At 37.9% G+C, this 12,896-nt stretch overlaps 1 protein-coding gene across 3 annotated transcripts in view; it reads left to right on the top strand.

Moving 5' to 3' along the window:
• The window catches only part of LOC122791734 (galactoside alpha-(1,2)-fucosyltransferase 2-like), an 827,893-nt gene that overhangs the window by 368,420 nt on the left and 446,577 nt on the right, over positions 1 to 12,896 (top strand). Inside the window, exon 1 of one of the 3 annotated variants that reach the window (XM_044059641.1) lies at positions 5,012 to 5,116. The exons of the other annotated variants lie outside the window; for them this stretch is intronic. The gene's annotated coding sequence lies outside the window, so the exon portion shown is untranslated. Of the gene's footprint in view, positions 1 to 5,011; positions 5,117 to 12,896 lie in introns of those variants that run through there. 3 annotated transcript variants of the gene reach the window in all.

Below are 12,896 nucleotides of genomic sequence, written 5' to 3'. Positions count from 1 at the left end.
ATAAAATGCTTTCTAGTAACTAGTGGTGATTAAGCTATCGCCAAAGTTTATGAAGCAGCACTCTTGCAAACCATGTTTCGTTTTAATTAAAATTGCAGTTTTAACTATCTGAAACAAGAAAATGTAAAAGTTTGTGGGTTAGCTCATGTGCCTATGTGCTGTGAAGATGGAATGGGCTTGTATTTTGTATAAGCATGGAAGTGCTGTAAGACAACAGCCTCTCACTTTTACTTTTCTCATAGGAGTGTTTGTAATTTTTTAATCACAATAATTTTCTCCTGTCTAGCATGTAGAACTTGGTGTTAAAACCCTACTACTTTTTATGTCATTACAACAACCTACAAATATCTTGTACATATTGTAACGGTTACATAAGGGCACATTCTCGCTACACGAAAACGCATTCGCTAAGGACATCATTCCAGTGGTTATTGCCACTTTTTGGAAATCCCAAAGACTTGCAAGGCAGGATGAACATGTAATGCTGAGATCTAATCCCTGCCGATTACTGTAGCTGGTAGAAGGCATGCTTGCCATGGCCATTCGAGCATTGACAGAATCAGATGAAAACTTTATGTGGAACACAATCTGGTATGAAGATACCACCCATTAATTGTCCCCAGTAGTCTGTCAACCAGAATGTACTAAAGTGCCATCCATTGGCACTGCAGCAGGGATTGGCTTCCCTTGACTTCCTGATTTCACTGTCAAAATGTGAAGGTCTGACCTGCTGTTTTTGAATATACATGACAATGCTTAACTCCAGAATACATTAAAGGTGCTTAATTTTATAATATGGTCACATAAAACCATGACAAATTTACAATTCTATACTGAAGTACACGAAGTGCAGAAGTTTATAGAATTAGGTGGAAACTACATAATTTGGGACACCGCACAGATGCATATCTCTAGGAATGGGAGCGGCCCAATAACTCGGTTGTATAAAAAGGCAAGTTATAATTTTGATATTTGCTGAATGGAGGGAATTCTATAATTGTAACCATCTTTAGACAGATAACATAAACTTTGCTAAACAGCAGGCTGTGACCATGTTGCGTGCAAGCATAGTATTTGAATTTAAACCAGATTTCTCAATGTGAGAGTGACTAGTTGATCCTCATTTTGGTTAATATGTTTGTTGTATTTCAAAAATGCATTTCCAGCTACCTTATCATTATCTGCCTAGGTACTCTGCTACAGGCAAAAATAACATGGGTTCATTGGGGTTGTTCTAGGCTATTGACCACTAGAATCTTTATAAGCCTAACAGTGCAACCCAACCCAATTTTGTCCTCGAATACATTAGATGCCTATATGGTGGGGGTTCGAGAGTAAGGAGGTAGCCAAGGATTAAGGTGGGGTATGTTACTTTAGGATTAGTTAACTTACTGTCAGCTTCTGTCTGTCAGAGACATGGGGATCAGGCTGAGGGTGAATTTATGATACTCTATCTAATGATGAGTGTTTCACTTGAAAAGGATCAGGGATGAACTCCACTTTAAAGTGATGGGGAGACTGTTCCTTAGTGCGGGGATCCATTGAGACAGATGTCGGTCTCTCCAGCATGTTTATTTACATCACAGGCAAAGTTCAGGTCCTTCAGTCTAGTGCTCCAGGTGCTGTTTGTTTTACAGATCTGTAAGAGGTCCATCAGAGCTGGGTCTGAAGAAGTCTTGTATGCCAGGCAAAGATCACCTCCCCATAACTGTAGGTGACTGAGTAAAGAGCTAAGGCCTTAAGACGATCTGTGATAAGAATTGTTGTATATTGTGTTTTATGCTGTATCTGAACATTCTGAAAACACTGCAACAAACATCATGACCACTTGTAAATGGATCTGCTTCTGAATTCTTTATTGGGGGTCGAGGGTTGAAATACAACTTTGGACGACCACAACCATTGCACCTATAAATAGAGTTTAACAATTCACTGACCCATACATAAGGCATGCCAGATCAATAAAAATACACAGATAACATTGTTCTTTAAAAGATGAAAGAGGTAATCTTTTTCAGTTCTTCGTGAGTGGACAAGGTGATCCGCTGTGGCGACCCCTAACCGAGAAAAGCCGAAAGAAGAAGAAGAAGAATGTGTAATTCCTGAGGGGAGGCTTTGTGATGTTTTTTAGAGCTATTGAATAGCATAAAATTAGATCCGAGGGTGGTCATTTCTTGTGTATTCTGAGATAACCAGTTTAGTAGATAGGAGAAATTGCTTTTCTTGTTATTTCCAATGGTTGGGCATGTTTTATGTGTTGTGCTGAGTACATTAGCAGCAGAAGAATATTGTGTTAAGTCAGTGATGTAACTGTTGATAAATGCAAAGAAAAACAGCAGTCCTAGAACTGAATCTTGCAGTACACCTTAATTTATTGTACCAGAAAGTGAGTTTAGTTGGCCGATATTATCAATAAAAATTTTGCTGTTTAGATCATTTTTATAGCTAGTTTAAAAACTTTCTGAGAAGCCATAGGAAAAAAGATCTTTAAAAGTAATGATTATTTTATTTAGGTCTGGAAAAATAGCACCAGTCAAGAAGCCTTGCTCCACATTGGAAATTATGTCATCTGTTAAATAATGTGCACTGCATTTGACTCCAAAGCCATATTGCCTGTCTGAGGGTATATCCCATGTTTGAATATATTTTATATTTTATTGGAAAATTACTTTGTCAAGAGTCTTGGCTATTAGGCATATATACTGGATATTGATCTTGAGTCCCTTGGAGTTGCTAACTAGTAGAATAATAAGAGCACACTTAAGGCTGATTAGATATTATTTGTGGTTAAAGAAAGTTTAAAAGTAAATGAAAAGGATCTTCATAGCTGTTCGGCACTATATTTTTTAAGTCTAGGGTGTACAAGTTGTAAGAAGGATTTGTAGGTGTTGTCAGTCTTTTCAAGAAGTTCTTTAACTTTTTGCCGAGTTTGGATTTGAGGTAGAAAGTTGGTTTGTGTATTAGATTATGAATTGGGGTGTTTGGATGAGGTGGAGTAAAGTCTGGGAAAGTAGGGAGAATCTGAGCAGAGAAAAGTTAATATGTTGTATTTGTTTGAGAAGGTTGAAATATAGTACCAAATTTGAAATTTTTAGTTTGGGAACATTTGGAATGAGTTGGACCCACCAATGATAATTTTCTGATCATTGGTATTGTTTGTTTTGAGTAAAGTAATTATATAATCATAATTTTGGAGAGGAGCTAGAATATAGACAGTGGCAATAAAAATGCTGGTATGGCCATTTAGTGAGAGTTAAAGTAAAGTACAGCTGGGGCTCTTATCATTGTTAGTTACTAGATGAAATCACTGCCAGAGTTATACTGGTGCATTTGAGAGTGAGGGTGCCTCACCCTTTTGTATTATCAGGTTTGTTATCATAAAATTAGAAATATAAGTTTATAATAGGTAGTGGTATCCAAGAGCCATCTTTCAACCTTGATTCTGTTATGGCTTTCTATTTGGTTGGTTGTGGTTGAGCTAGAATTCAGAATTTTCCCATTTACTGTTAATACTTCTTGCAGTGCTTGACATGACCAGATCAGTGAGAGATTTTATATGAGAGGCTCACTACTGTTTAGGGCTGTCATGCATATAATTATAGTAAACAGTATACTTAATGCAGCAAGTTATCATTTGTATTGTGTTGTGACTGAACTGTCATGGTGATGCAGGAAAAGTAGGATACTAAAAATGGCTACAAATACTTACAAGGTGCTCACTTGATAAAGAGACAGAGGGTGAATTAGGCGGGTTTATATCCCTATATCGACAGCTAAAAACTCCGAACACCCTTACCTCGACACTGTTTAACCAAAAGCAGGAAATGTCAAATGGCCAGAACATTTTTTTCCCCGGGGAAAATAATCACTGGGCCAAAAAAAAAAAGAAACAGACAAAATAAAGTGGGGCTTCACCCCCACACCCCCAGATGTGGGGGGCTTTGCCCCCTACATAAATATATCTATTCTGAGAAAGCACTACAGCAGAGGAAATGGCAAGCTCCCAACCAATGGCCCAGCGTTTTTTTTCCCTGGGAAAAAAATGCTGTTCTGGGATATATGCATATGACCCATTAAGGGTATACAGTGTTTCAGTTATATAGTTTCTGAATGCTCATGACTTTTTACTTTCTAAGTCTTTATGGGTACTTTTAGGCCAGTAAAGCCAAACCCCACTGGCTGTAGACATGCATGTTTCAGTCTTTTTAGTGACCGCATCAGTTTAGCTTAAGTGGCTTAAATGGCTGTACCTTTTTTAAGCTCTGTTTCTAAAATATAGCCAAGCATTCACAGTTTATTGTACCAGTCTAGTTTTCGCATGTTTAACAAATTAACTGCCATTCACAGAGTTATGCTTTCAAACAGGTGGTCTCACATAAGACCACCCTTTTAAAGCCAGAACGCACACTAAAACTACATTTCAGATGTAGTAGGAATCCACCCAGTGCTGTCAGTACATTGTCAATGAATAAAGAAAGCATGAGGCAGGTTGCAAAGAGAAATTAAGGCAACATCTGTTCTCCTGAGTTTAGTCGACTGATTTTTGTTGTGCACTGTGTTAAATTTAAGTCTGCCATTGGATGTCATAATCTGAATAACAGAAGACTATTACAGTTAGTTTAGTACTACTATTGGATGTACTCTTGTCTTCATTTGCACACCTGAATTTATATTTATTTTGCACTGAATAAGGACCATTAAATTCCGTTTAGTACTGATACCGAATACACTACTAAGGAACTGTTTCCAGAGAAGAAAATAAAAAACAATGAAGCAATGTCTATTAAATGTTAAATCAGAAACATTTAAGGGATTGCTTCTGCTTTTAATCTATAAAAATATATAGTTTGGGGAGGGGGCTGTTTTGCCTTTACAAGTGAAAGACCTGTAGTCTTTCTTACCGAGGAAAGAGTTAACAGTTCAGGCTGTTCATATCCATTTGGCAAAATGCCAGAGTTATGGATGTATTTAACAAGAGTGCTTCCAAGTACTGTTAGGGAAAGAAGTCGGATCAATGCAGGCTATGAGAGAGGCACACTATGCGTATGTCTGTTCATGCCTGGGAGGGTTGAAGTTCAGCTCTTGTTTATGATCAGCTGCAGAAAACGCTATAATGGTAAGTGCCTAGGCAGAAAGGAGTTATTTCCATCTTTGTATATGAAATGAAATACAGTCAACAGTGGCAAAGTAGTATACGTTTGTTGCAAAACCTCCTCAGACTTAAATATGTACAGATAGTAGAATGTTTTACTTTAATAAAAGCGGATTTGGATCAGAATATCCCAGAAAGGCTTCAATGGTAAAAAATCAGATTTGTAAATTCGTTTATTTTTAATGCTATAGATTGTTTTCTTAGAATTCACTACCTGCTAAAATGTTTCCATGAAATACTGTTGATGACCATGTTCCCAAAACTTATAAAGTAGCAGTCTCACAATTACCTTATATAACTTTAATATTACTTAAAAGCTCAGTTGGAAATAAATATCTGAAAAAAGAAAATGTGATACTTTGGAGGTTAGGGCATGTACATTCGTGCTGAGCAGACTGAGTATATGTTATTACATTACCATGTATGTTACTTCAGCTTATAGTTAGGTGAATTTTCATTGTCTTCACATACACTGATTTGGTCAGTAAATAGTAAAACAGCCTCCAGAAGCTGTATTTTACAGGCCGATGATAATGCACTTTACATGGCAGAATAAATACAATATTCAGCAAGAGAGAACTGGATTGTAACACAGTCAGTGTAAGCTAGTTTTACATGCTTCAACAAAAACGTCACCCCCCCCCCCCTACTTTTATTGCAGCACAGTTCCATGATGCATGCCAAATAAGATTTGATTTAGACCTACCTCTGACATACTGCATAAGTCAAACAGCAGCACACTGCTTCCTGTCACAGTCCAGCTAGCTCAGAAACACACCACAGAAAAAGAAGGTATGATGACATCTGCTAGACCAGACAGACAACAGCTGAAGTGCAGATTCTTCAGCAAAGTCCTAAAGACACACTAAATCAGGAAACCAAAAGCAGGCTTAATAATGGCAGTTAAGGAAAATAACTGCTTGCTTTCATGAAACTACACCATTATTATTGTCAGTCATTTGCATATGATTTTTTGTTATTAATCTCAGTGGTTTGTTTTGGGATAAGAATGATCTAGGAATAGATCTCACCCAGTGGGGGATGAAAGGGTCACTAGACTATAATGAGTATGGATGGTTGGCAGATATCAAAAACTGCTCAAAAATAAGCTAAATAAAATCTACAAAAACTTACAAGCACAACTGTAAGTGTTGTGGGATAAATGAGGTGGCTGCCATTTATGCAGCATGTCAGGGGATGCGATCTGCATGTGCGAATCATACAAGACTGCAGTTACTCGTATTGATTTATGAAGTTGCGAGGATATCACAGCTCCATAAATGAATATTAATGCCATATTTACAGCTCAGCTGAAAAGATGAATGTGTGGTAGCAACTGTAGCAAACTGCTTACCACAGTTGCAGGGAGTGGAAAAATGTTTTTATGTATTTATTTATTTTTTCTTTTCAACTTTGAGAAGAATTTTTTTTTTTTGCTTTTCAACTTTGAGTCAAGTGGGTACTAGTTTAGGGAGCTGCTCAGGGGGCTATAAGCTATGATTCTACCTACAAATTTCAGTCACAACTCAGTGACCTATTATGTAAGACTCCAGAATCTGAATTACAGCAGTTGTAAATGAGAAGCATGCTGAAAATCACTGAACTCTTAACTATGTAAATGATTCATAAAAACTGCAAATGAACAAACCTAAAATAACGTGCCTAAAAATGTCCTTTTTAATGAACACCCATTTCAATTCAGGAAAGAAATTTACACGGTTGTTAAACTGGTTTCAGTAGATTCTTATTGTTATAGTGACTTAACCACTGTACTTGCATTTGCATAGAATCATAGGAGGCCCTTATAAGCCTAGCCAAGAGTTTATCCTGAAAAAAGAATCCTCAGTCAGCACCCGTCACCCCTGTCAATGAGAGACACAGGTGGAACCCCTGGGACAAATTTGTGGTTTCCCATCCACTCATCAAGGTTGTGATTGAAGACAGTCAATGAGGTACACTGTTTGACATGCATGGGAAGTCTATTCCAGAGATGGAGCAGCCTCTGGGAGACAAACCCATCACTCCAGCAGGTTTTTTGATGTCGCAAATTAGATTTAGGCCTTTTGAATGGCTAATGTGCAAGGAGTTAGACTTATGGATATGGAACATCTCTAGTAGGGCAGGGTCCGATATTGCCTTGTAGGTGAGACACAGATCAGAGCAATATGTACAATAGTGATTTGAGCCTATTTGCATAGTACAGGTGTTGGAGGCCATAGATTATCTTTGTGAGGCATTTCTGTGGCCTTTCCAGTTGGTGCAGGTGTTTGGAGAGGTAAATACCAGACAGGGCATTATACTCAATTGTTGGCCTAATGACGGAGGAGTATAGAGACGTAATAACCTCCTTTTTTCTGGATGCAGTCCCTTTACTTATGAGATGAACTGAGTAAAAGGCTTTTCTGACCACTGCCACTACATGATGGTCGAATGAGATATTGTCATCAACCCAAGTACCCAGGTCTCTCACCACAAGTTGTGTGCTTAGGGGGTTGCTGTTGATGTGGTAATCAGTAGGGGCCGTGTTTTTGCCGAATGGTATGATAATACATTTTTTTGTGTTTCACTTAAGGCCATGACTTTGACACCAGTCATTTGTTGCTGTGAGACCCACTTGCAGTATGTTAACATCATTTGTGGAGTCAATGACAGCGTCCAACTTACAGTCATCAAGAAACTTTGTCAGCCCTCCTACGTTTTTGAATATCTGGATTTTGCAGTTGCAGTATTGAGTACCTTATTATCAAAATTCCAACAACAGTGCATACTTCCACTAATGGTGTGTGTGCATCTATAAATGCCTTCTGCAAATGTACTTATCCCAACAGTTTAATTTATCCTTTATTAAAAGTAGCCAGTCTTTTTTCTTTAGATGTTAACTTCAGTTGCATTTCCACATTTGAGCTCCAGTTCTTTACAGAATGAATTAATAAAAACGTAGTAAATCATACTGGTAACTAAATGACAGGAAAATGTAGGCTAAACATTTATTAAAGCAGACATTATTCGGTGTGGATTATTCCCGTAACTTAATATGGATTGGAAGTCATTGCATGAGTTACAATGCCAGCTTCAAGGAAAGACCAAAAATAATTGGGTCATTCCAATAGGAAAACAAAAATTATGTTGGTTAAGCACTACTGCTGTACTAGTGTGGGAGGTGTCCATTGAAATGCTCTTTCAATCTGTCATTAACCAATGCCAATTAAAATATTGTAGTCAATTTCCTCCTCCTTTTAATTATCCTATGATGTGTTCTTTTATGATAATCTGTATTATTAATATCTTCTTCTTTCAGCTTTTCCCGGTTAGGAGTTGCCACAGCAGATCACCTGTCCACTCATGATTGGCAGTGGAGTTGTACGGTGTCGAGTTGCCACCCCATCACCCAACCTCCCACAGAAGGCACACACACACACACACACTCACGCCTAGGTCCAGTTTAGAGTGTCCAATCTACCTACCACATGTCTGTGGGATGTGGGAGGAAACTGGAGCACCCGGAGGAAACCCATGCGACCACAGGGAGGACATGCAGACTCCACACACAAGGCACCTCAGCTGAGGATCGAACCAGAGAACCTCTTGCTGTGAGGTGGCAATGCTAACCGCTGCACCACCATGGCCATTATTAATATGATGGTATGAATTCTCCCACACGTCAGCATAGGTGTCCACTTCACAAATGAAATTGATCAGCAACAGTAACTAATGCACTCCCAGTTTCAAGTAATTACACAAGAATATTCTCACAAAACAAAACTTGCATCTGTTTCATTTTTTCCAGTATTGTAGGCATACATGCACCCCCCACACACAAATATATCCCTAGTGTGTACATATATCTGTATTCGGCAATAATGCAAATCATTGATCCAGATATGATTGACCACTAATGGCTGAAAAAAAAACCCGACCAGAAATCCACAACTTATAGGAAAAAAGTAAAAAGGGGATGAGGCACAGCCCCCCACACCACCACACCCTCTGCTAATTATATATATCAACTCCACTACATTACAGTGGGAACATTGCATATTCCCCAGTCCCCTCTGCACCACAATCTCATAGTGAAAAAGTTGCTGCTTTTTATTCAGCCTGTTTTCAGGCATCTATATTAACTTTTCACTTGTCAATGAATGAACTTCTTTGACAAAAGGTTCTATTCCTATATATAAAATGAAATAATCATTTGAAATACAACAGTTTTTAATTTCTCTTTTTGCCTCCACTGTCTGTCAGTAAGCAGACCCAACTGCTAATCAGACTATTTGGTCTCCATTACTGGGAAGAGAATAAACTCAGGGGGGCGTGATTTAAACAGCCATCTGGTTCACTTAAAAAGTTAAACAACAGGTTTTGCATTGATATTCATTTTCTGAACAATAAGTATGAAATTCTAGTGTCTGTGATTATTGATTGAGTACATTAATGATTTACCAGAAAATCAAAACTTTTACAAGGGACAGGGCAAAAATATAAAGCAAAATGTGACATTCTTCAAAATCAGAGACAGTCGAACGTTGTGTGCATCAATAACATTTATTATAATGAAATGTATCAAACCTTCTGTTTTCTTAAAACAATTCTTAGCAGTGCCACTGATGAAAAAGCCACAGATTTTCTTCAATTCTTCACCAAAGTTTCCCTACTCAGAATAAATGCTGCCATAAGTCTTCCATTCAAAACAATAGTTAAGTCAACAGTATTTTCAGAGTCAGCAAAATAAACTTAATTACAGAACCAGTTACCTCAGCCCACAATACAAACACACACACACACACACACACACACACACACACACACACACACACACACACACACACACACACACACACACACACACACACGTCTATATCACAACCTTGAAACTGCAAAATGCCGAACACCTTTTCATCGACAAATATATGTTGAACTCCCAGATAATTGAATGGCCAGATCACCAATTTCTCTCCCGGGGAAAGAAATCAGTAGGCCAACTGAACACAACACACCAGCACAAACATTACAAAGTGGGGGGCTTTGCCCCCAAACCCTCGCTGTGCCCCCCACACCCCCTAACTAAATATACTAACTCTGAGATTGCACTACAGTGGGGAAAAGGGCAAATCCACAGTGACAGCCAACAGTTTTTTTTCCCCCTAGGTTGTTCGGTTAACTGGGATTTGACATATATGTGTCGATGAATAGGTGTTCAGCGTTATGCGGTTTCGAGGTCGTGATATAGACCGACCACACACACACACACACACACACACACACACACACACACACACGTATATAATTGTGTTTATGCAATCTACCAGCATCCTTCACTAAATGAAATCAAGAAGGTTAGCATCCTCCATCAACTACTACTAACTGCTGTAATTATATTGTGATAAAATTAAAAAAAAAACATTCTAATGACCAATTGTATCATCTGTGCCCATTTATTATTCATTTTTGCTTGTGAACATAGGGTTCTACCAGTTACAGTAGAGACATGGGGATAAATTCTCAGCATAAATTTAAAAACAAAAGGTTCATGATACAAATATATTTTGCAAATGTGGATATAAGTATATTTTCACAGAAACATGTAAGGAATACCATGACAAAAAGGAAACCAGGCATACATGTCAACAGTAAATAAACAAGTTAAAGAAACTCATGTTCGTGAAATTTTAGATAATATCGGCTATAATTTGATCTTGGATACGTCATCTATGATATTTTATGATATATGACCTAAAACAAAGCATGAACGGAACAACAATGTAGTATGCATAGTGTCACAATTTAACAGAATTAATTCACAATACTGGTGTATACAATGAGTGAAAAAAGCACATACAACAAACTTTGTGTTCTCCATAGTAAATGCAAGCCCATGCAAACAAGCAATGCATGCACAGTGAGCAGTGGTATGGACCCATGCAAACAAGCAATGCATGCACAGTGAGCAGTGGTATGGAATACAAAGTAATATTTTATTAGTACAGCCTGCAACTATAAATATAGTGTAATGTGGTTACTAGAAGAGGTCTGATGTACCAAAATCAAGCCAGGAGATCCTGGGTTACCTAACCTGGTATTCAATAGATCTTGTGGAAAGTATTAGTTAAGTATGACAGACAGAAAAGTACAGGATGACTAACAGGAAGGGTGGGAACACAGAACTTATGAATTATAAAGAATTCTTATAAAGACAGGCATAGGAACAGTGAATGAAGAGATGGGAAATAAGTGAACACATATGAAAGAGCAGGGTAACGTATACGCAGCATGAAGTGATGTAAGGGAAAGAGAAAAGAATGGAAAAACTGATAGAAAACACACACATGCCCGTACACAGTACCTCTCAGTTTACCAGTCATGAATACTGGTGGAAACCCAATGTGCCAGAGTGGGATCACTGCAGTACATCTCAAGACTAAGGTAATATTAATTAAAGCAGCTCTCCAGCTGCCCAGTTTGCATTATCATGCGGTGTTCCTACATGTGCATTAGTGATAACCAAGGACGTAACCATCAGATACGGTTACCTCCTCCACCTCAGTTCAACATGGGTAGGTGCCCAGTTCCTACTTTGTGGTCCTTGAGGTAGAAAAAAAAAACTGCATTTTAACATAAGTTTATATCTATGTTAAAAACATTGATCCAGTGCATAGTGTTAATGAAACCTTGCTTTCAGTAATGATTCTTAGGGTTTTATTCCACACATTCAACTTCTTTGTGTGCAGATATTGGTGACTGTTTTATTTCCTAGTGCCATGTTCCTAAAATAAATGACAATTGATCAATCAACCATAAATATGCTCTTGGAGATTATTTTACAAAGTTTCTACACTATTATATGCACAGTTCTTCGTGACTAAGTCCACTGTATGTGAAGACTAGAGGTCCTTTAGATTTGTCTCAAATAATGAAGGATATGTCTAGTAATAAGTTTAGGGCTCCTTTTAAGTATGTGCCTCTTCTAAGTTTAAAAAAAAAGTTTCCTGCCCACAGCATGTTCACCTATAATCCCCGTCTTTAGTAGTGACCCTGTAGTAGACATTGTCTGAATATTATGGTCCCATTAATACCCAGTCTTTGTGCAAAATTCACTGAAAGAAAGACACCATTTTCAGATACTCTTCAAGAAAAAAAAATAGTGCCTTTTTCATCTATCCATCAGTATTAGACATTTCAGTGTAAAGCCACCACCCACACTTTTATCGCAGTTGTTTTATTCTCTGTTACCAGAGCATTCACTTTCTGTTCTACAAACAGGACATGTGTTTTCCATCTTGGGAATTGACTGTGAGTTGAGGTAGGTGTTTATGATGCTCAAACAATATTTGTGTGGATATTTCAAGAAATATCTAGATAATGAACATTTTATTATGTGTTTCTATGTAATATACATAGGTCCCCACTTCATGTGCTATAGAAAAACACTGCACGGTTATTTATGGAACATACCCTTCACTGCTATGACTTTCTAACTGATTTCTCATCCCCCTCAACCACCTGTAGGGCAAGTTAACCAGTGTCCCTCACAGTATAAATGCTGATCCACACTGCCTTTTCTGTCACAGTCATAAATTCAGAAAAATATTGAAATGCTGTTAAAGTCTGTAGTGAAATCCCACTCACATTAGGTGACCACCCTCCTTCCTTCCCTGGTTTATTGTTCTCCATCAAGACTATGTACTACAGTCACTCATACACCTCCATAACCTTTATTTGCTTTATTAAAGTAATTATGCCCTCCCAG

The sequence above is a fragment of the Protopterus annectens genome, chromosome 17.part0 (genome assembly GCF_019279795.1).
Source record: "Protopterus annectens isolate FY-2018-M chromosome 17.part0, PAN1.0, whole genome shotgun sequence".
Lineage (NCBI taxonomy): Eukaryota > Metazoa > Chordata > Ceratodontiformes > Protopteridae > Protopterus > Protopterus annectens.
This window is presented reverse-complemented; position numbering and strand designations above follow the sequence as displayed.